We start from the raw sequence: 21,583 nt of genomic DNA, 5'->3' as shown, positions 1-21,583 counted from the left end.
ACGTATGTCAAAACAATTTACAATCAAATTATCACTTATGCTTCCTCGGTCTGGGTGGAGAGTCTAGTATATAAGAAAAACGTTAAAACACTTAGAGCATCGCAGAGAAGAATTCTTATGAGAACATCCGGTGCGTTTGGAACTACGTCGACCGAGGCGGTTCTAGTGGTCACAGGACATCGTCCAATTGACATAGAAGCCAAATGGAAAGCAGCCAAATACTTCTTCAAGAAAGGCGATGAACACAAACTAGTGAAAATCACTGGAGCCTTCTATCCAACTCTCCAAGAAATAAACAATAAACTTAATATTGTGTGGCAAAAAGAATGGGAAGAAAGTACTAACGGGAGAAGAACCTTCAGCTTCATCCCATCTATAAACATTCCGCTACCCACATGTGATCAACCAATCAGGGGTCTCATGCAATTTTTGACAGGGCATGGTCCTTTCGGGACACATCTTTGCCGGATTGGGAGCAGGGCTACTCCGGTTTGTGTTGCGTGTGGTTCACTAGAGGATTCACCGGAACACAAAACCTTTTTTTGTCCAGCGGCGGACGATCAAATAAAACTACTGCGTAAGGAACTTCCAACTTTTAATGTCACCATCCTAATTGGACCTAAACAAATAGAAAATCTAGGTCGTCTAACGAACAAAATCTCGAATGAAGAGCTAAGAAAATTTAATCAACAGGTCCAAATATTGCCTTCTTCTGCCGGCGCCTCTGCATCTAACAACACTAGTCCGATTCCCAACAGGGGTAAGGACAGACACCAACCTCCAAGACAAAACAGACATGGAAATATTAGCACACGAACTTCCAGTGAAGAAACAGCTAATAACCAGGATGAGGAAGCGCCGATTGGTGCCACAAGAAGGAAATACTACTTTGTTTCCAACGGACGCAAGGAAGCAGCTGAGAGAAGACGGATACGACCAGTGCGGCAACCGGAGGAGTCCCACAAAGAATATATGAAAAGAGTTGTGGCTTCAAGATCTACCAACTAAATCCAGAGACAGGTTTCTTGAATATACTGGTATCCCAGTATATTTAGTACCGGTATCCGGTACTTAATCTTAAAGTAATTTTATAATAAACTAATTTCAATAAACATAAAATGAAAATTTTACAATATAATAGTTTTCAAACTTTAAGTAACAAATAACAGGGCTGAAGTGATGTCATTATCGGCCGTTTAAAATTTAATTTTTTTTTTTTTTAAATTTATAGTTAATTAAAGCTTATTGTTAAACCCTATTTTGAATTAACTCTTTATTACTCTTGTTTTCTTTATTTTGATTAAAAATTTTTTATTTTAATTGTACTACTAAATGCAGATTCGTAGTAACATAACCGACTGATCAAAGTGGTAAACATTTCCTCCGGGAAAGGGAGTAGTCGCCGGGGAGGGAAACACCAGCCTCTGAGGTGAGCAATTCCCAAACAGCTACAAACTACAATGAAGGTCCTCAACCTTTGCGGTTCCGTCCCTGGCGGCTGGTCCTAGGACCCGGCAAAATAATATTATAGATTCCGGAAGTCCGGAATCCGATATTCAGCGGGTAAAATCTACTAAAAACTATACAAACAAATTTTCAGTAAAATATTAAGCAGGTAACAAATAAATTTTTCTGCTGTGTATTGTATCTTGAGGTATTAGACTAATTTTGTATCAATATATGCTTTATGTTAGTTAATTATTGTATGTAATCATATATATATATATGTTTGTATGTTTATTATGTATGTAACAACAACTTAACAATAAAGGTATGGCACAACAATATAGGGGGAACCGTAATACGAAAAACTGCCGTCCCAGTTTATATCAGAGGCACTGGGACATAGCGCATGCCCTCGAAAGTATGCGGGTGGAGGTTTGAATACTTTCGGGGGTTCCCCCCATATTGTCCCTGTCTGGGAAAAAAACCTGACTGAAAACTCAGCACGCACGCGTTACGGTAGTCCGAAACGCGTCCAAAAAAGTGCGAATTTTGATCGAGAGTGGTCCGCCACTGTGCAAATACGGGTTTGTGAACGTGTCAACCACACTCTGTGAAAAGGTGACGAATTTTGACAAAGTGGTTCCTGAGATATCACAATTTCAAATTTCGGATGTGAAGTGAAGCGTGAGATTTCTCAAGAATCACGGAAAAAGTGCACGTCCCGGGGAAGTTTACCCCCCCTGGAGCCCCCCCAATCCGTTATACCTTGGAGACCGACTGGATTCGCTGCGGGAAGCTCCAAGCTACATTTTGAACCCCGACCGACTCGAGGTGGTAAGTACTTTTTAGACAATAGCAGAAAAACCACCCCCATGCTATCCTTATGGCGTAAATGAATGCGAACAAATTAAGGCTCCTTCATACATTTGACGAAAGTCGAATCTGAGAAAGAAGAAGAAAAAAGGAGGGTCATGTGGGTTGGTTTTTGCGTGGCTTACTCTGTTACGTATCTCGGACGTAACCGAGTACGTCACGAGATTGGCAGTCTTCACAGTTTGCTTGGCTCTCAGCTTCTACTTCCTCGTAGAGCTCCGACACAGTAAATAGTCCCTAACGAACCTACACAAGTTATGTTAAAGAAACAGCGAAATGATTTCAAAAAAGTATAAAAGATTACCTACGCATGGAAACAGATCTTCATATGAGATCGTTGAAGGTAGTCATTCGTTGTTTACTGTTCGCGGCTGACGGGAGAGCAGTTGGGTTGGGGTGGGGTACCTGAGGGGAAACTTACACAATCGCTTGCAAGGGTGGAAGGAGGAGAATTTGTTTGTTGTGAAGCAGTTGACAATCTGGCGGGCAGGCGAGCGAAGAAAGCACATGAATTATCGTTCTTTTAACACGTAACGAATTTTTCATGGATAGTAAAACCGTAATTTGATGACAAAAGATTCTTAAAACATTTATGAAATGGAAGATAGTAATCACAGCCGCGCTTTCATGTCTTGAATCTTGGCTATATCATTATGTGGGAGAGGCAGGAAGGGGAATAGGCACTCTCTCTCTCTCTCTCTCTCTCTCTCTCTCTCTCTCTCTCTCTCTCTCTTCCTCTTTCTCTTTTTAATCTTCCATAAAGAGCAATGAAAGGAAAACCGAAAACTGTTCCTATTTTGTACCTACAGTTCCTAAATAGAAATTACAATTTTTGTAACTATAATTGGCGTACGCAGAATTTTGTCGCGAGGTGTTTCAAGTTTGTTTAGATTTTAGTATTTATAGTAATAATAACAATACATTGTTTTTTGATTGATTGATTGATTTGCTTTATTTTACTTCGCCTTTTGTGCCACTTTTGGCTAATTTGCGAAGATGGTGATGATATGATGAATGAACACTCACATACAGTGGCGCATGAACGGGGGGGGGGGGTTACAGGGGTACATTGTACCCCCAAATTTTTAAAGGGGGTACTGTACCCTAGTAAATCGAGTTGTACCCCCTTTTGGTAATTTTACAGCAGAAGGAAGGTGCTACTGTTAAAAGAACCTATTTTCAATTCACCCAATAAAAAAAGTGTATATTGTTTATAATTTATGAGCATTATCTTTCTTACCACAGAAATTCAATCCATTGCAAACTTATTCTACTACATTGTGCTTGCTACTAGTTAGTTCATTGACCTGTGTTCTTGGTAACCTCCTTAAGGAGATGAAAATTGTTTAAAATGTGTGTGGAACGATGGAACCATATTTGCTCTCAGAAAATCATGCTGCAGACGAATGCTAAAGAAGTGGTCTCGTCGATTCGAATATAAGATACAAATCTTCATCAGAAGGGTATATGACTGACTCCATTTTCTTTTGAATGTTTAAAATGTAATTTTTCGAAACGAAATATTTACACAAACGAGACGAGACACGACAGACCAACTTGGGGGGTACAATGTACTCCTGTACCTCACCCATATTTTTCATAACTTTGTAAGATGGTGTACGGAAAACTATACTTAAACCTATATTTTAAGATATTTTTTTGGAAATAGAGTCCCGATTAGCCTATTTGAGCATGAAGTGAATCTAGAATAAGTTTTAATAACTTCAGAGTGGAAACCGAAACAAAAATAAGCACAAACAAGAACGAGAAGGACCTCACCACACAGAAGATGAGATGAGGCTGTGACAATTCTCGACTCATCGCATAGCGATATCATTCCTAGGTGAAATTAAATTTTTCCTAGACATTTAAACAGGATGCAATTTGCGACTTTATCAGGGGGACTTATTTTTACCTATGTATTAGGGTATACTTATAATTGGATATTAATTGCTTATAATCTAATTGTGATATCGAATGCAACACAAACACAACGCCATTTTAAGTTAAACCCTAAAGTCAAACTGTACATTATATTAGTCAGATGAATGAACGACATAAATGAGATTCACTGCAGGTTCTATTGGTATATTTTGGATTGGATGGATTCACAAGGTGTTTGATTCATTTATTTTACTTCGCATTTCTGCCACTTTTGGCTAATCGCGGAGATGAGGATGAGTGATGATATGATGAAATTGATATACACTCACAAATAACACCCATGCCCTGGCCGGGATTCAAACCTGGGACCTCTGACGTCATAGCGCGCTATGCTAACCCCCATCGTCACGGAGGCCGGCGAGGTGGGAATGCGTTTTGGATTTTCTCTGTAGATGCGAAAATTTTTAACTGTGACGCGCACATGCTTTTCCTTACATTAATGTTTACCTTTTCACATAAACGAGAAATTGACATGTCACCCAAAAACACACGCATGCACCTGCATTTAATACCATTACATACGAAAAGAAACCTTGGCCGGCTCTTCATATTGTCCACCAACGATTGAAAAAAAAAAAAAAGAAGTCTTGAGCATATAACTTCCCTTGTTTCCTCTGAGATCTGAAGGATTTCGGTTTTGTATATGTAATGATAAAGTGCTTGCAGAGTGTCATTATGTACAGCTAATTGTAATTATATAAGAAATAAATGCTTTGTCAAATGTTTCACAAATATTTCAAACTTAGACTTCTTACGAGTTGATCGGGAACCATATCAACTCGAGTTTTATTTTCTTTTTTAATACAACGCCCCATAGGTGTCTGAGAAAATACCAAATACATGGCTTCTAAAAGGCATTGGATGTGGTACACATCTGCCATAAATTGTTTAAGATATTTTTATACGTAGCTATGGCACTTTAAAATTAGAATGAAAAGAACTGAAGTGGAACTCCATAAGTATTATATATTTAATAATGTAATTTCTATATCCATTGGGTGGGAGATGATTATTTCTGGTTGGGGTGGCCCTAGATCCTCCTCATCCCCTTTAATCTCAACCTGCATTAAAATGAATAGATGTATCTTTGTTCGCAATTTTCACATTTAAAACTCCTGATTTTCCGTTCCGTTAAATTAAAACAAACCCCGAACGAGGTCCAGAGCTTTATGTTTCAGAATTTTTATCTGGTTTTAAAATCTGTTTTTTTTTTAATTCTAAGAAAAACAAAGAAAAAATATTTATGCAAAATATGCATTAAATAACAGGACATTCGTGTGTGTTTTTCTAAAATATAATATTTCACATTATACTTAGATATCAAGGACGTATTTAAGGGGGGCGTTCCTGATCCCCCTCCCAGAAAGACTTACCAAGTAGTAAAATTAAATAATCAAAATATTGTTTGGCTTTTGTTCCATGATTATTTCCGCTGAACTTATTGAAAGGCAAGGAATTTGACGGATACAGCTTTGAAGGGTTCCAAACATTTATGGACACTACTAATATCATCCATAATCAGGAACTTTATTTTTCATTAATTGGATCCAACTCCTTTTTTGTTATTTAATAAATATTCAATTATTTTTCTACTTGACATTAAATTCCTTGCCAGGGCAGTTGCTTTTATGCAAATCTTGTCGATCTTAACTACACGTAAGCTAGATAATGAATACGTGCTGTTATATCTATATTATTTTACTATATTTTACCTATTCATGAAATAATAATAATTCATTATTAATTAATTTACATATTTAATTAATATTTTAATTTAATTAAATATAATAATAATTATTATTATTGTGACACTTGGTTTGAAGTAGTATGTGTGTGTGTGTGTATATATATATATATTGAATTTTGTACCCCCCCAAATGCAAAACGTTCCTGCGCCACTGCTCACATACAACGATGCCCAGGCTAGGATTCGAACCCGGGACCCCTGGCGTCGTAGCGCGATGTGCTAACCACTCCGCCACGGGAGCCGGCAATACATTGTTTTTATTATAACATTTATTAACAATAGTAATCTAATAATATGAACTGTTTATATTTTCGTGTGACACTAGTTAGTTTAAAACAGAGCACGAATTAAACATTTCTTCAGTTTGTCCAGTCAGTGATCACAACAGGTTCATTGAATGGACAGTGTTCCATAAGATATACACATATCATTCTGATCATGTACAATTAACTACACGTATGCTAAAATTGTAGTTTTACAACTTTGCTTTTACAACGAGAGCAAAGTTGTGCGTTACTGAATTAGTAGTCTTTCTGTATTATTTTCTGCAGATAAAGTTTATTTCGTGGTGAAGAGTAATGAATGAGATGATGAGAACAGACATTGCCATCTACATCGCAGGGAACGGAGTAGACTGGTTTTTCTCGAGGTACATTTATTTTTCTTGCTTAAGTAACAGTTTCTTATGTAGATATACCTGGTGGGCCAGACTCAATTAGGCAGTTTTCGATTAGATGTTATTTTTATTTTTTCTTCATTTTATTCTTATTGACAAATGTTAACAATTCCAACGGCTATAAAATTGTTACAAAAATGGAATCACACACACATAAGTCATTGATTTTTAAGATAGTGGTCGACCTGGGCACCATCTAAGTCAACACAGGCTTGTAGACGCAAAGCAACATTTTCACACGCCTTCCTACACATGTTAACCTGAACATTCTTGAACTCCTGAACAATTACCTCACGCATATGTTGCTCACTGTCAATGGGATTAGCGTACACCTTATGTTTGAGGTAACCCCAATGGAAAAAGTCTGGTGGGTTGATGTCGGGTGATCGGGCTGGCCAGTCCACAGGCCCTCGACGGCCAATCCAGCGATCAACCTCGTTCACAGCATACCGTATGATGCAGCCATCTATCGACAACAAAATGTACTTTCCAATTTTTCCGTATGCTGTTGGATTTATTGGTTACTAATGTTCGAAAACTGCCCAATTGAATCTGGCCCACCCTGTATACTATTCCAATTTTTGCTTATTTGAAGTACAAATAACAAGAAAAGAAAAAATTCTGACAAACAGGTAAAAAATTACTGGGCTACAAAAATAAAAAAAAATCATACACGGACACAAACAATGAGCTTCTTAAATATTCATGAACAGCAGTGCACGTAGATACACTATGTAATACAATAAGAACAAATACATGACAACGAAATTCTCACAATAATTGGAAAGCGCCCTGTGTTTCTGTACATTACGTTACATAAGCTAATAATACTTTGCGAACAATTTATATGACAAAATCAGTCTCAAAGGTAAACGTATTCTCTGTTGCTATACAAAACGCCTCCTGTGCACTGCAATACATAAATAAGTTCAAATTCATGAAGAAATTAGCCTCTAAATACTTACTATAGTAAAATCTGTTGCTGTACGTTATGTGTAGGCCTCCCAGAAATAACTACTTCCAACTATGCCACAAACAGTGCATACGTTACCTACAAAGGTTACCTCGTTTAGAAAGATTCTCCTTCTTGATCAGTTTGCCGGTGTTTTTTTTCTTCCCTTCTATTTTGGGCTTGGATTATTCTCGTGGGATTTCGGATCTGCATTGAACACGTGTGCCGTGGATAGACAAGTTTTGGTAGTAGACACTCAACATAGAATTGTTGTAGCTGCGTTTCCATATTCTTCTTCCAGAATTGATCATCTCTCTGGATGTATTCTATTTTAACACCTTTCTGTGTCCACAGACCAAAGATACAGTACCTTCCCCGTGTAATAATTACTATTACCCTACACGTGGTAATAGTAATTATGTGTGGTGTTCACAATATTGGCGTTAAGCTCTTCGTCAAATTTCCAGAAAGTTACTTTCTTCGTCTTGATGGCATGTGCAGGTGTTACATATTTGACAGAAAAGGGACACTTAATTTCGATAATTGCATAACGAAATAAATGTTAGATACAGTGAAGTTTCTGATAGATATTGTATACATATTGTTATGAGTTGTAGTATGCATAAACCTTCTTTGTAATATCATTCAAAGCCGTGCTATCCCAATATAATCCTTGCCTTCCAATAAGTTCAGTCTCTTCAGATAAAGCTAACAACCATCATATACAACAAATGCTAAACGAGTATTGTTATTATTTTATTACTTGGTAATCTTTTCGTTTGGGGGAGGGGGTCCAGACGCCCTAAATAAATCCTTTATGTCTTTCAAAGCCTTATGATCTCAATCCTAATCATTGCCTTCCAAAATATTCAGAGTAAAAATAGTAGTACTTGATAAGTATTTCGGGTGCTATACTTCAAAGCCGTATTATATTTATAGCTATAATCCTTCCTTCCAATACGCGTTCAGAGGAAATTATCCATCGAATATGCAAAAATTGCTAAAGGAGTATATTTACATTATTTAATTTTAGTACTTCATAATCCTTTCGGGGGGGCCCGGACCCCCAGCAAACTTGTTCTACGTATTATAGCGTAATATTTGCCAAGGACACCGGTTTAATTGAATTACTCAAAATAACGTTACTGGTTTACGTACGTACAATGTAAACGTCTAATGGAAACCGATAAATACTTCCCCATTTGATTATGTAGTAAACGGATAGGTTTTATTTATATTTCATTCTGAACCCTTATTTTGCCGGCTATTTTGTAGCGCTTGAAACTTCATTGTTGTTTCTGCAGCAGACGATTTTCTGGGAGCCCACATCTTACGCCAAACACACTTGCTGCTGTCACCCATATTTTGCAATTGAACACGTCCAGTTGACGCAAGCACACTTCCCTGTCTCATGCGATCGTGTTTTGTCTTCACGAGCTATTTTGTTGTAATCCTCCGCGTTCTAATGTGGGTGGGGTTTAGAACGCTTCTAACTATCTGCACGAGATGTCACCACAGTGCAGGGACACTTTTACGTATTGCAAGGGTTTCGTTTTTTTCAAACAGTCTCAAAATAGGAAAACTGACTTCTACAGTGATGATGTTAATGTCAAGTACAATGAACATTGCATATCCCCAACAAAACAGTTTTCCATAAGCTTGTGTGGTTAACGAGATAATTGCATGTGAAAATTACGGTTTTCCCCATTTTTATGCCCAATTTACTTATTAAGCAGGGTCTTTTTTTAAATTTCGGCTTTGTAGGAAATACGCAGCCATATTTTCTGAAGGATAGAAAACAAACCCCGAGGTCCTATCTTTGCTCGTAACTGAAAAATCTGTTTAAAACGGAACGTCTGCACTGCGCGTTTTCGTCAATGTATGAAGGAGCCTTAAGGTGAAAACAAGTACCGAAGTAATAGTGTTTATGAACCCTTATCACCTGAAACGATTTTAATCGACGCAGGAAGGATCAAGGAACACACTCAAATTTACGCCATCACGCTCCGCCCCATAATAAGAAAGTTCCTGTGGAAAAACTACCCCCATGTTATCCTTATGGGGAAATAGCTTTTTTATATACGAAAAATAATATTTGTGTTAACCTGACTGTTAAACAAAAACTAAGCCCCAATAAGAACCTGGACATAGACAGTGTCTTAGCCCCATCCCTCTCCAGCTTGAAGAACCCACCCCCAACCCTTAGCTTTTAGGGGTGGTTTTTCTGTTGAATTTCTTGTGAAGTGGTGCGTGGCTCGTTGCACTCGGCTTCGATAACGTGTCATCTGCCGCGTGGGACCTGAAGGAGACGTGTGACATCCGGGTTCTTAGTGACGTCACAGATTGCGTAGCAGTTCCTTCACCGGGACGGAGCAGCACGTGCGCTTTGTTGTTGTTGTTATGTGGTGACAGCTGGGCCACGTGCGTTCTGTCTTTCGCGCGGGAAATCTGCGGCGCCGTGCATTGCCGCTGAAGAGTGCTGAACGGAGAGGAAGATGCCGGCTCCGCCCGGAGCCACCCCCAGGACCAAAGGGGGGTCCTGCTTTGACCCCTCAAATGAGAACCAACCCTCTGACCCCTTCAAAAGGGGTGGATTAGTGCACTCACCCCCTGATTCTACCCCCCCTACCCTAAGAGAAGAAATCATCCCGGAGGAGCTAATACAGATTTACAACTCGAATATAACGTTAACCCCACCCCCTCACCCACCCCCACCCCCCATGGAAGTAGCATTGAAGATATATTACCTGATGTATCAGAAACACAACTAGGAGCATACCAGAAACTCCAATTAGAACTTACAACCATGATTTCCAAAGAAAAAAGCATGACAGGAGAAAAAAGAGCACAGTTCCTGGAGCTGCTTGCCAAACAAAACCAATTATATATGGAAAAAGTAGCAGACGAAAAATCCCTAAGAACAGCATGTAAAATTTTGGAGAAGAAACCCGAACTGGCACCCAGAAAAATCACATATGCTCAATCCCTGGCAGCGCCTGCGCAACAGAGTGCAAAGGTCACCCAAATACAGAAAGTCACAGAAAAGGCGAGACACACTGTTTTTGTCACGGCACAGGGCAACCAAAACGTAAGGGCAATTTGGGATACTTTTACACAGTGTGTTAACCCTGTCCGGGAGGGTGTGAAGATACAGGCGATGCGCTCAACCCCGAAAACCCTTATTGTGGAAACTGCCACCAAGGAGGATGCACAAAAAATATTGGGGAATCAAACATTAAAATCAAAACACCTTAATGTGGAATTGCCTAAAAAACGCAACCCATTGATGATTATATACGAGGTGCCTTCTAGAAGAGAAGAAACAGATATTACTGAAGAATTCTTCGTACTAAACGACATTGAAAAGAAACTCAACATGAAATTTGAAGAATTCCAAACTAAGTTTAAATTCCGCTTTAAAACAGGCCCAAGGAATAAAACAACCTCACACAGGGTGTATGAGGTTGATCCCAAAATTCGAAAACTAATTTTGACATTAGACAAAATTCATCTGGCTTACTTGTCACTGGGAATGAAGGATTATTTAGTCGTCCCGATCTGCAACAACTGTAGAGACCTCGGACACGTCGGAAAATACTGCAAAGGCCCACGCTGCTGTGATAAATGTGGCGATTCGGGGCATGAAAGAGAGGGATGCAAAAGAGAGAATCCAACACGAGTCTGCATCCCCTGTTTAAGAAGAAATAGAAACTGTAATGACAACCCCAAGGAATGCCCAACAATGAAATTTTTCCAACAAAGACTAATAGAGAAAACTGACTATGGAGAGTAAGAATAAAAAACAAAGAAAGAACAACACCCCTAGCCGACGCCGCCGCAATGCGGCAAGGGCGAAGGCATATGAAATACGTGTCATGCAAGAACTTGGGATTGTCCTTAAATATGCAAACGAAACCACTATACCACTGCAACTAAAGACAATTAAGGCTATAGATGGATGTTACCTCCACCCTCACCCCCCCTACAGTAACTTCTCCTATTATATCAATGTAAGACTTTTTAGTTTTTATCAACAGCACAATCAACCGCTAATCAGCGACACCATACCTGGATTGAGGCCATGCGCCTTCATCATCCCCCCACCTATCTACAATAACCCATACCATACACCACTGACCACACCTCCTGAGTCGATTATACTTACACCTCCACCCTCCCCATCAAATTCAGCCCTATGTGGCCCTTGGTCTACACCGACCGGCGCCCTTGATAGCCCAACATGCACACCTAACAACAACCTTAATCTAGACAAAATAGAAAATACACTTGCTATAAGGGACATTAAACAATTAAACCCTGAAGCGACCCCCTTTTGCCCAAAAACAGCAAATAACTCGGTAAACAAATCATATGTGACGAATAACCAAATTGATAAGACTGATAACGTCCATAACCTTTCTCCCGATGCCACTGAGACGGATCACCCTAATTCGGAAAACAAATAACCAAACTTCTGCAAACCCACTCTAATGAAACCCCAATTACCTGAGATCCACAACCCTCCCCTCCCACCAGCAAATCCTAAAAATATATATCAAAATTTTGAATTAAATCTTGGCCTGAGCAGGTTAGAGGAGAAGGAAAATCTAATAACTGCATTGCGACTGCTAGTCCGACTGAAGAAGGATGGAGGGAAGACCATTGCATTCCCACATCCGGAAGCCGTCGACAAAATGCTCTTGCGGTGTAGCAACATCCCAGTGGATCCGGATCAATTGTATGATATAATGAAAGCTGCATTTGAACGTAGGGACCTGAAACTCGACCTGGACGAAATATATGCTGACTTCGCCAAGTGCCATGGAAGAGTTGTACAAAATACAGCAAATCCCTGGCATCTATGGACCTCAGTAGTACGCCATTGAATATGGAAGAAAAAAACAGACTAAAAATTCTACAAATAAACCTTAACGGAGCGGAGTTGGCAACGGAGGAGATATTCATGTATGCAAGAAGCAGCAAAGTGGATATACTTTTGTTCCAGGAACCTTATCTCTTAAATGGAAAAATGATTCATGCTCCAATCGGAGCAAATTGTAATTATATCCAAGACCCCAACACAAAATCGGCAATGATTTCATTAAACAAAGATATTACAATCATGAAAATCGCACATCTCTCAAACACACATATAATTTGTACAGAAGTAAATTATTACACACTCAAATTTATAATAATCAACTGTTACTGCCAGTACAGCCATGATATTGAAATATATATAGCACAAATTAGAAATATATACCTCGCGTACCAGAATGAAAAAATACTACTGGTAATGGACAGCAATGCTTCCTCTCCCGCGTGGTTTGGCAAAGAACTAAATAACAATGGAGAACAAATCATGAACTTTATAGCCGAACAAAACTTAGTAATAGAAAACATTGAAGGTAACCCGCCTACATTTAGAGGACGAGCGGGAGCTAGTAGTAACATTGATTTGACACTTACAAACAATAAAATGACAAATTTAATACAAAACTGGATGGTACATGATATGATCACCACAAGTGACCACAACGCAATCACCTTCAATGTTAGTCTGCAAACCACACTAACAGTATCCGACCAAAAAGCCCCTGAGTATAACTGGAAGAAAATTGACAAGGCAAAGTTTCTAGAAAACATCAATCTAACAGAATATCCAGGACCAGGGAAAACCGCAGATGAATGGGCGGAAATCCTGGAAAATAATCTTCAGGTCGCAATAGCGGCATCAACGCCGAGAAGAATAAAGAATAATCGAAGTAAACCCTGGTCTGCAAAATTAACTAACCTGAGAGCTAATATTCGTCACGCGAGGAAACAGTACCAAAAAACAAACATCCACAATAGAGAGGAATATTTACAGGCCTACCGTAGAGCCAAAGAACGCTATGCTGCAGAATTAAAAGAATTTAAACAAAAAAACTGGCGTAATTTTGTGAACAGGAACTTAGAAAGGGACAAATGGGGCCTACCAAACAAAATCATGACAAACAAAATAAAGCCTAAGGAAAGCATTACCACATTACGGAAACCCGATGGTTCATTTACAAAAAACACGAGGGAGACTGGGGAACTACTGCTTCACGGATTGCTCCCGGACGACGAGGCGAACACAGACAATCAAAGAAACAAAGAGATCAGAGCGAACAGTAATAAATGTTTAAATACCACACCTATTTTACCATTCGAACCTGAGGAGGTCCTGAGAGAGCTAGGAACAATGAAAAATGGCAAGGCACCAGGACCAGATGGTATCCCAGTGGAAATTCTTAAACTATCTATCAACAAAACGATCAACTACATAACGGCCCTATTTAACCTCTGTCTGATCCGTAAAGAGTTTCCTACGCTGTGGAAAGAGGGAAAGTTGGTAGTTGTCAAAAAAGAAAACAAAAAGGATGATACTAGCATTAAATCTTATAGACCTATCTGCTTATTGAATACAATAGGGAAGCTCTTTGAGAAAATGCTTAACAAAAGGCTTCAAGAATTTCTCATAATGTGCAACAATACCGGCAACCAATATGGCTTCACAAAAGGCCGATCTACAGAGGATGCTATTAACGCCCTTAAGGAAGAAATTGCGAATTCAAACAAGAAAATAGTAATAGCCATATTTGCCGATATTAGCGGGGCATTCGACAATCTATGGTGGCCAAATCTGTTCCACACCCTCAAGGACTTAAACTGTCCGTCAACCTTATTTCAGGTACTGCAGGATTATTTTAAAAATCGTAAAATATCCTTGAAAATAGGAGACGAAGAACTGACTAAAGTAATAACAAAAGGATGCCCACAGGGCTCAGTGCTTGGTCCACATCTGTGGAATATCAATCTTGAACCATGTCTGAAACACCTTGGCAGTAATCCGGAGATAACAAGAGTTATTGCATATGCAGACGACATTGTCGTTATATGTGCGGATGATTCAAGAGCCAAAATAGAACGAAGTGCAAATAATGCCATAGCGGCCCTGGAAAATTGGTGCAATAACGCCAAACTGAAACTTTCGGCAGAAAAAACGAAATACCTCATTGCCAAGGGTAATATTAGTACCAAAAGAAATCCGACAATTAGATTAATGAGAACGAACATACAACGCTCAACTAATTTTGAATACCTCGGAGTAACCTTGGAGGAAGGCATGAAATATGGAACACACATACAAAAAACAACAACTAAAGCAGAAATGGCAATAAGCAAAATTATTAGGGTAGCGTCAACGCAGTTTGGCCTAGAACCTGGGGTGGTGGATACGTACATCAGAACCATATACTATTCAATCATAACATATGCGGCCTCTACCTGGGCTGAGGGACTCGCATTGAAAAAGAACACCAGACTTCTGAGGGCTTCACAGAGAAGAATTCTGATAAGAACAACGGGCGCTTTTGGTACAACATCCACCGAAGCATTATTAGCCCTAACGGGACACCTGCCAATGGACCTGGAAGTCAAATGGAGAGCGGGAAGGTATTTCTTCAAAAAAGGAGAAGAAAATAAAATGACAACTTGCATTGGAAAGTTCACCCCAACCCTGTTTGAAATGAGAGAGACCTTACTGGATAATTGGCAGGAGGAATGGAAAAATTCACAGAATGGAAGAAGGACATTTAGTATCATACCTAAAATCCGAGACAACACACTGATGAAAAAACACTACACCAGGGGACTTCTGCACTTTCTTACCGGACATGGGCCATATGGGGAGTATCTCCACCGCGTTGGCGTTGCCCTGGAACCGAGCTGTGCTTCATGTGGAGCTGAGGTGGATTCACCGGAGCATAGGGTCTTCTACTGCCCGGAAGCAACCGCCAGAATAAAAACCCTACGTAGAGGATTACCTACCTTCAACCTCAAAATCTTGCTATGCGAACAGCAAATAACAAACCTAAAAACCCTGGCCGATGAGGTCTCCGAAGAAGAGAAGAAGAAATTCAACCAACACCAATACCTCAACAGACCCCCTCAAAATAACCAAACACAACCGGAGGCGCCAAGGAGAAGCGAAAGGGAAAGAACGAAAACTCGAAGAGTAAGTCCTACCCCCGAGCAGGAAGAAGGGACCGAAGAGATAGAGGCACCGCCAACAGCTGCAAGAAGAAGATTTTTTGTGGTATCAACCGGAAGACAGGAGGCCGCAGCAAGAAGAAGAATTCGTCCAGTTCGAATGCCGGGGGAGAGACATAAAGAGTATTTAGCAAGAGTGGCGGCCGCCAGGATGAATGAATAAATAAATAGATTTATGACGTGCTGGAACTCCAGCACAAGTGATAGCGGCATTCCGATATCATATTCCAAATTGCCGAAATTTAAACCGTAAAATATAAATAATTTAAATAATTTAGATGCTAAAATTATTTAATATTCAAATAATCAAAATATTCATCATGTAGTGGAAATAATAACCATATCTGTTAATAACAAATACTACAAAGTAGCTTGGTATCATAGAATATAATTTGTCCTTGTCTTACTAATAAAAGCTGTTATTAAATAATTATTAATAGTAAATATCTCTTATCTCTTCGTATTGATTTTTTGTATCATTATTATAGCATATTAACTTAGAGATCAGAGTGTAGTCATTTTGATCAAATTATCCAACATTTCCTTACATATTATGTAATTATCGTGAAGTCTGAGACTGAAGAAACTGGAGTAACCTTGGAGGTGCGGGACAAACCGACAGGGATGGGAAGACCCAGCCTCTGGGGTGAGCAATCTCCCAAACGTTTAAAATACCAAAGGTCCTCAACCAATTGCGATCTTGTCCCTGGCGGTTTCGTCCTGTAACAAGGACCAATTATTTCATAGATCTCATAGATCCCGGGAATCCGGAATCCGGATCTCAGAAAATGCTCTGATGTCTGTAAGGGAAATTAGATTATGTGTATCAATTAAATGGAGTTATATATATGTGTTTGTTGGCTTTATGTTAAGTGTTATATTTTATATTATGTTACGTCTATATATGTATTGTACTCAAGAGGAATTAAATAAAGGTAATGTGCAACAATAATGGGCGAACCGTAATACGAGCAACTGCCGTCCCAGTTTATCTCAGAGGCACTGGGACATTGCGCATACCCTCGAATGTATGCGGGTGGAGGTTTGGATACATTCGGGGGTTCCCCCATTATTGTCCCTGTCTACCCTCATGCGGAGCAAAGGAGGACACACCTGAGCACAAAACTTTCTTCTGCCCAGCGGCTGAGGAGGATGTAAAAAAACTACGCATGGAACTACCAACTTTCAATACAAAATTGCTACTTTGCCCACAGCAAATAGAAAATCTAACAAAATTAACCAATCTGGTATCATTAGTGGAAATGAACCGATTTAATAATCAAGTCAACCCATCCCACGCCCCTGACACACAAACGAACACAAGTCCTAGGAGAGGAAAGGAAAGATTCCAGCCACCTAGATCAAGAGATGGAGTAGCCTCCTCAAACACCTCAACCCAACTACATGATTCCAGCTCATCGCAGGATGAGGAAGCACCAGCAGGAGCTTCCAGAAGAAGATTCTACATGGTATCAACAGGACGTAAGGAGGCTGCAGAAAGAAGACGAATTCGGCCGATTCGGATGCAAGGGGAATCACATAAAGAATATATGAAGAGAGTGGTGGACTCCAGAACCAATTAAAAAGTGTAAACTACATTTAAACCTATTCCCTAAATTCAAATTAAACTAAATAGAATTAAATTATTTTTCAATTATAATTATTAACTGGTATACCAGTTAAAAGAGCGCCGGCTAACTTCTAACTTTTTAACTATCATTTAAACTTTAAACCCTAAAACATATAATCAAAACTCCCAAATGTAAATTATTATACCTCATAGCAGCATCAATTTGTATGTGGAGAATTTTAATCACTTTATTATTGTTAACCCCTAAATAAACTTATTGTTAATTGAATTATATATATATATATTTTTTTTTTCTCTCTCTCTTTTTTTTTTAAAATAAATCCTAATTTTAATTTAATTATTTAACCCCATGTATTTAAGGCTAAAGTGTATTCATTTTGGTCTAGTTTATTTTCTTTGGTTTTATTACTAGTTAAATGTTCAAGGTCAAACTTAATTCTAAATGCAACGAGCTAGTAAATTACATATAATCTGTGTAGCTTTCATCTCTACCTGGTAGGGAGCTGGGAACAGTCGCCGGGGACAGGAACACCTAGCCTCTGGGGTGAGCAATTCCCTACATAGTCCTCAACTAGTAAAAGGTCTTCAACCATTGCGGTCGGTCCCTGGCGGCTTGTCCTAGATCCAATTCCATTTTACTTAGATTCCGGTACTTCGGAATCCGATACTAAGCCGACGCAAACAATGTAATTAATGAGAAACAATTTTTAAAAAAAAATAATAATAATAATAATAAAGTAAAAAAAAAATAAAATAAAAAAAAAAATAAACATGAAACCAATTCTAGAATTGTACATTAGTTTAAAAAAAACAAAATACACTGGCTTTGTATTGTATTTTCAATTGTTAATTTATAGTCTTCAATATATTAAATGGTGAAATGCTCTTTGTTTTTTGTATTGTCTTATATATGTTTTATGTATGTATTTAATGTAAATTTTTCAACAAATAAAGAGGTAGTACAACAATATCGGGGGAACCGTAAAACGATCAACTGCCGTCCCAGTTTATATCAGAGGCACTGGGACAAGCGCATACCCCTGAATGTATGCGGGTGGAGGTTAGGATACATTCGGGGGTCCCCCCAATATTGTTTGTCCCTGTCTACCGGAGGCGCCAAGGAGAAGCGAAAGGGAAAGAACGAAAACTCGAAGAGTAAGTCCTACCCCCGAGCAGGAAGAAGGGACCGAAGAGATAGAGGCACCGCCAACAGCTGCAAGAAGAAGATTTTTTGTGGTATCAACCGGAAGACAGGAGGCCGCAGCAAGAAGAAGAATTCGTCCAGTTCGAATGCCGGGGGAGAGACATAAAGAGTATTTAGCAAGAGTGGCGGCCGCCAGGATGAATGAATAAATAAATAGATTTATGACGTGCTGGAACTCCAGCACAAGTGATAGCGGCATTCCGATATCATATTCCAAATTGCCGAAATTTAAACCGTAAAATATAAATAATTTAAATAATTTAGATGCTAAAATTATTTAATATTCAAATAATCAAAATATTCATCATGTAGTGGAAATAATAACCATATCTGTTAATAACAAATACTACAAAGTAGCTTGGTATCATAGAATATAATTTGTCCTTGTCTTACTAATAAAAGCTGTTATTAAATAATTATTAATAGTAAATATCTCTTATCTCTTCGTATTGATTTTTTGTATCATTATTATAGCATATTAACTTAGAGATCAGAGTGTAGTCATTTTGATCAAATTATCCAACATTTCCTTACATATTATGTAATTATCGTGAAGTCTGAGACTGAAGAAACTGGAGTAACCTTGGAGGTGCGGGACAAACCGACAGGGATGGGAAGACCCAGCCTCTGGGGTGAGCAATCTCCCAAACGTTTAAAATACCAAAGGTCCTCAACCAATTGCGATCTTGTCCCTGGCGGTTTCGTCCTGTAACAAGGACCAATTATTTCATAGATCTCATAGATCCCGGGAATCCGGAATCCGGATCTCAGAAAATGCTCTGATGTCTGTAAGGGAAATTAGATTATGTGTATCAATTAAATGGAGTTATATATATGTGTTTGTTGGCTTTATGTTAAGTGTTATATTTTATATTATGTTACGTCTATATATGTATTGTACTCAAGAGGAATTAAATAAAGGTAATGTGCAACAATAATGGGCGAACCGTAATACGAGCAACTGCCGTCCCAGTTTATCTCAGAGGCACTGGGACATTGCGCATACCCTCGAATGTATGCGGGTGGAGGTTTGGATACATTCGGGGGTTCCCCCATTATTGTCCCATTATTGTCCCTGTCTACTAAAAACTATACAAACAAATTTTCAGTAAAATATTAAGCAGGTAACAAATAAATTTTTCTGCTGTGTATTGTATCTTGAGGTATTAGACTAATTTTGTATCAATATATGCTTTATGTTAGTTAATTATTGTATGTAATCATATATATATATATGTTTGTATGTTTATTATGTATGTAACAACAACTTAACAATAAAGGTATGGCACAACAATATAGGGGGAACCGTAATACGAAAAACTGCCGTCCCAGTTTATATCAGAGGCACTGGGACATAGCGCATGCCCTCGAAAGTATGCGGGTGGAGGTTTGGATACTTTCGGGGGTTCCCCCCATATTGTCTGTCCCTACCTACTGTCTAGCGAAACCACAGCCAAGGGAACGGGCTTGGAGAATGTCAGCGGGGAAAGAAGACCCTGTTGAGCTTGACTCTAGTCTGCCGCTGTCGGGAGACGTGACGAGGTGTAGCATAAGTGGGAGGGCTCCTTCGGGTGCCCGCCGGTGAAATACCACTACTCTCACGGTTTCCCGACTCACCCGGTTGGGCGGGACGCGGGCGTCGGGGCTCCGGCCTCGTCGCACGCCGTTCACGAACCAAGGCCCCACCGGCCGGCCGTGCCTCGCGTGCGGACCGGCCAAGGGGCCGACCCGATCCGGGGACAACGGCAGGCGGGGAGTTCGTCTGGGGCGGAACATCTGTCAAAGGATAACGCAGGTGTCCTAAGGGCGGCTCACCGAGGCCAGAAACCTCGGGTAGAGCGAAAGGGCAAAAGCCGCCCTGATCCGCACCCTCAGTACGGGTGGGACCCGGGAAACCGGGGCCTATCGATCCTCCCCGTCCGAAGGATCTTCGGCGGGAGGTGACAGAAAAGTTACCACAGGGATAACTGGCTCGTGGCCGCCAAGCGTTCATAGCGACGCGGCTTTTTGATCCTTCGATGTCGGCTCTTCTTACCGTGGGGACGCAGCGCTCCCCGAGCGTATGATTGTTCACCAACCAACAAGGAACGTGAGCTGGGTTTAGACCGTCGCGAGACAGGTTAGTTTTATCCTCCCGGCGTTCGGAACGCGGCCAAGGTAATCCCGGTCGGTACGAGAGGAACCCCAGGTTCGGACCAATGGTACCGCGCCGGTTCGATCGAACCTTGGTGCGAAGCTACGTCCGACGGCTGAAGCCTGAACGCCTCTAAGGCCGAAGCCGTGCCCGGAGCTGCGTGACCGTGGGTCCCTGCACTCTGAAAGGCAGAACCACCAACGCTGGACCCCTTCGCCGGGGACCGGTAAGGCGGGGAGCCACCAACCACCCCCCCAAACCGGGGGGTGAGGCTCCCTGCGAGTAGTGCCCACTTACCCCACTGACCGAGGTCTTTGGGATTCTAGATGGGGATTCACGGGGTAATCAAGCACTCGGAAGTTGGGACCCTTGAACCACTCGTAGACGACTTGAGTATCTGGCGGGGCGTCGTGAGCGGTGAAGCCTCCGTACGGTGGCGACCCGTTGAAAGGCAGCCCTCTCTTGCAGGTTCGTGCTGTCGGCTGCACGGCACCTGAAAAGCAGACTGCTACTTTCAGGAGGTCCCTCCGGGGACCTCCGGCGGGAGTCCAGACCCCAGTTTCGACCGGGGGAGGACACCCAAACCGGCAGCCGGCACCTTAACTGGTGCTGCGCAAAGGGGCTTCCAGCAGGTGGCGGATAGCTGGACTTGGGGTTTATCACCCAGCCGACCAAAAGACTGACAACCCAGGTTAACCTGGGAGTGCGGAAACGCTTGGAGAATGTCAGCGGCGGGGAAAGAAGGCCCTGTTGAGCTTGACTCTAGCCTGCCGCTGTCGGGAGACGTGACGAGGTGTAGCATAAGTGAGGGCTCCTTCGGGTGCCCGCCGGTGAAATACCACAATGTAAGTGACAGGCTCCTTCAGGTGCCCGCCGGTGAAATACCACAATGTAAGTGACAGGCACTTGGAAATGTGCATTCATGAATGAATGCAATGCG

General features: G+C 40.5%; 1 pseudogene; it reads left to right on the top strand.

Annotated features, from left to right (window-relative positions):
- Nucleotides 1-19,619: 19,619 nt before the first annotated feature.
- On the top strand, nucleotides 19,620-21,115 carry LOC145991903 (large subunit ribosomal RNA; annotated as a pseudogene).
- Nucleotides 21,116-21,583: the final 468 nt, after the last annotated feature.

Source organism: Lepisma saccharinum, chromosome 8 (genome assembly GCF_977018435.1).
Source record: "Lepisma saccharinum chromosome 8, izLepSacc3.1, whole genome shotgun sequence".
NCBI lineage: Eukaryota > Metazoa > Arthropoda > Insecta > Zygentoma > Lepismatidae > Lepisma > Lepisma saccharinum.
Note: the sequence above shows the minus strand (reverse complement) of the source record. Positions and strands in the feature narration are given on the sequence as shown.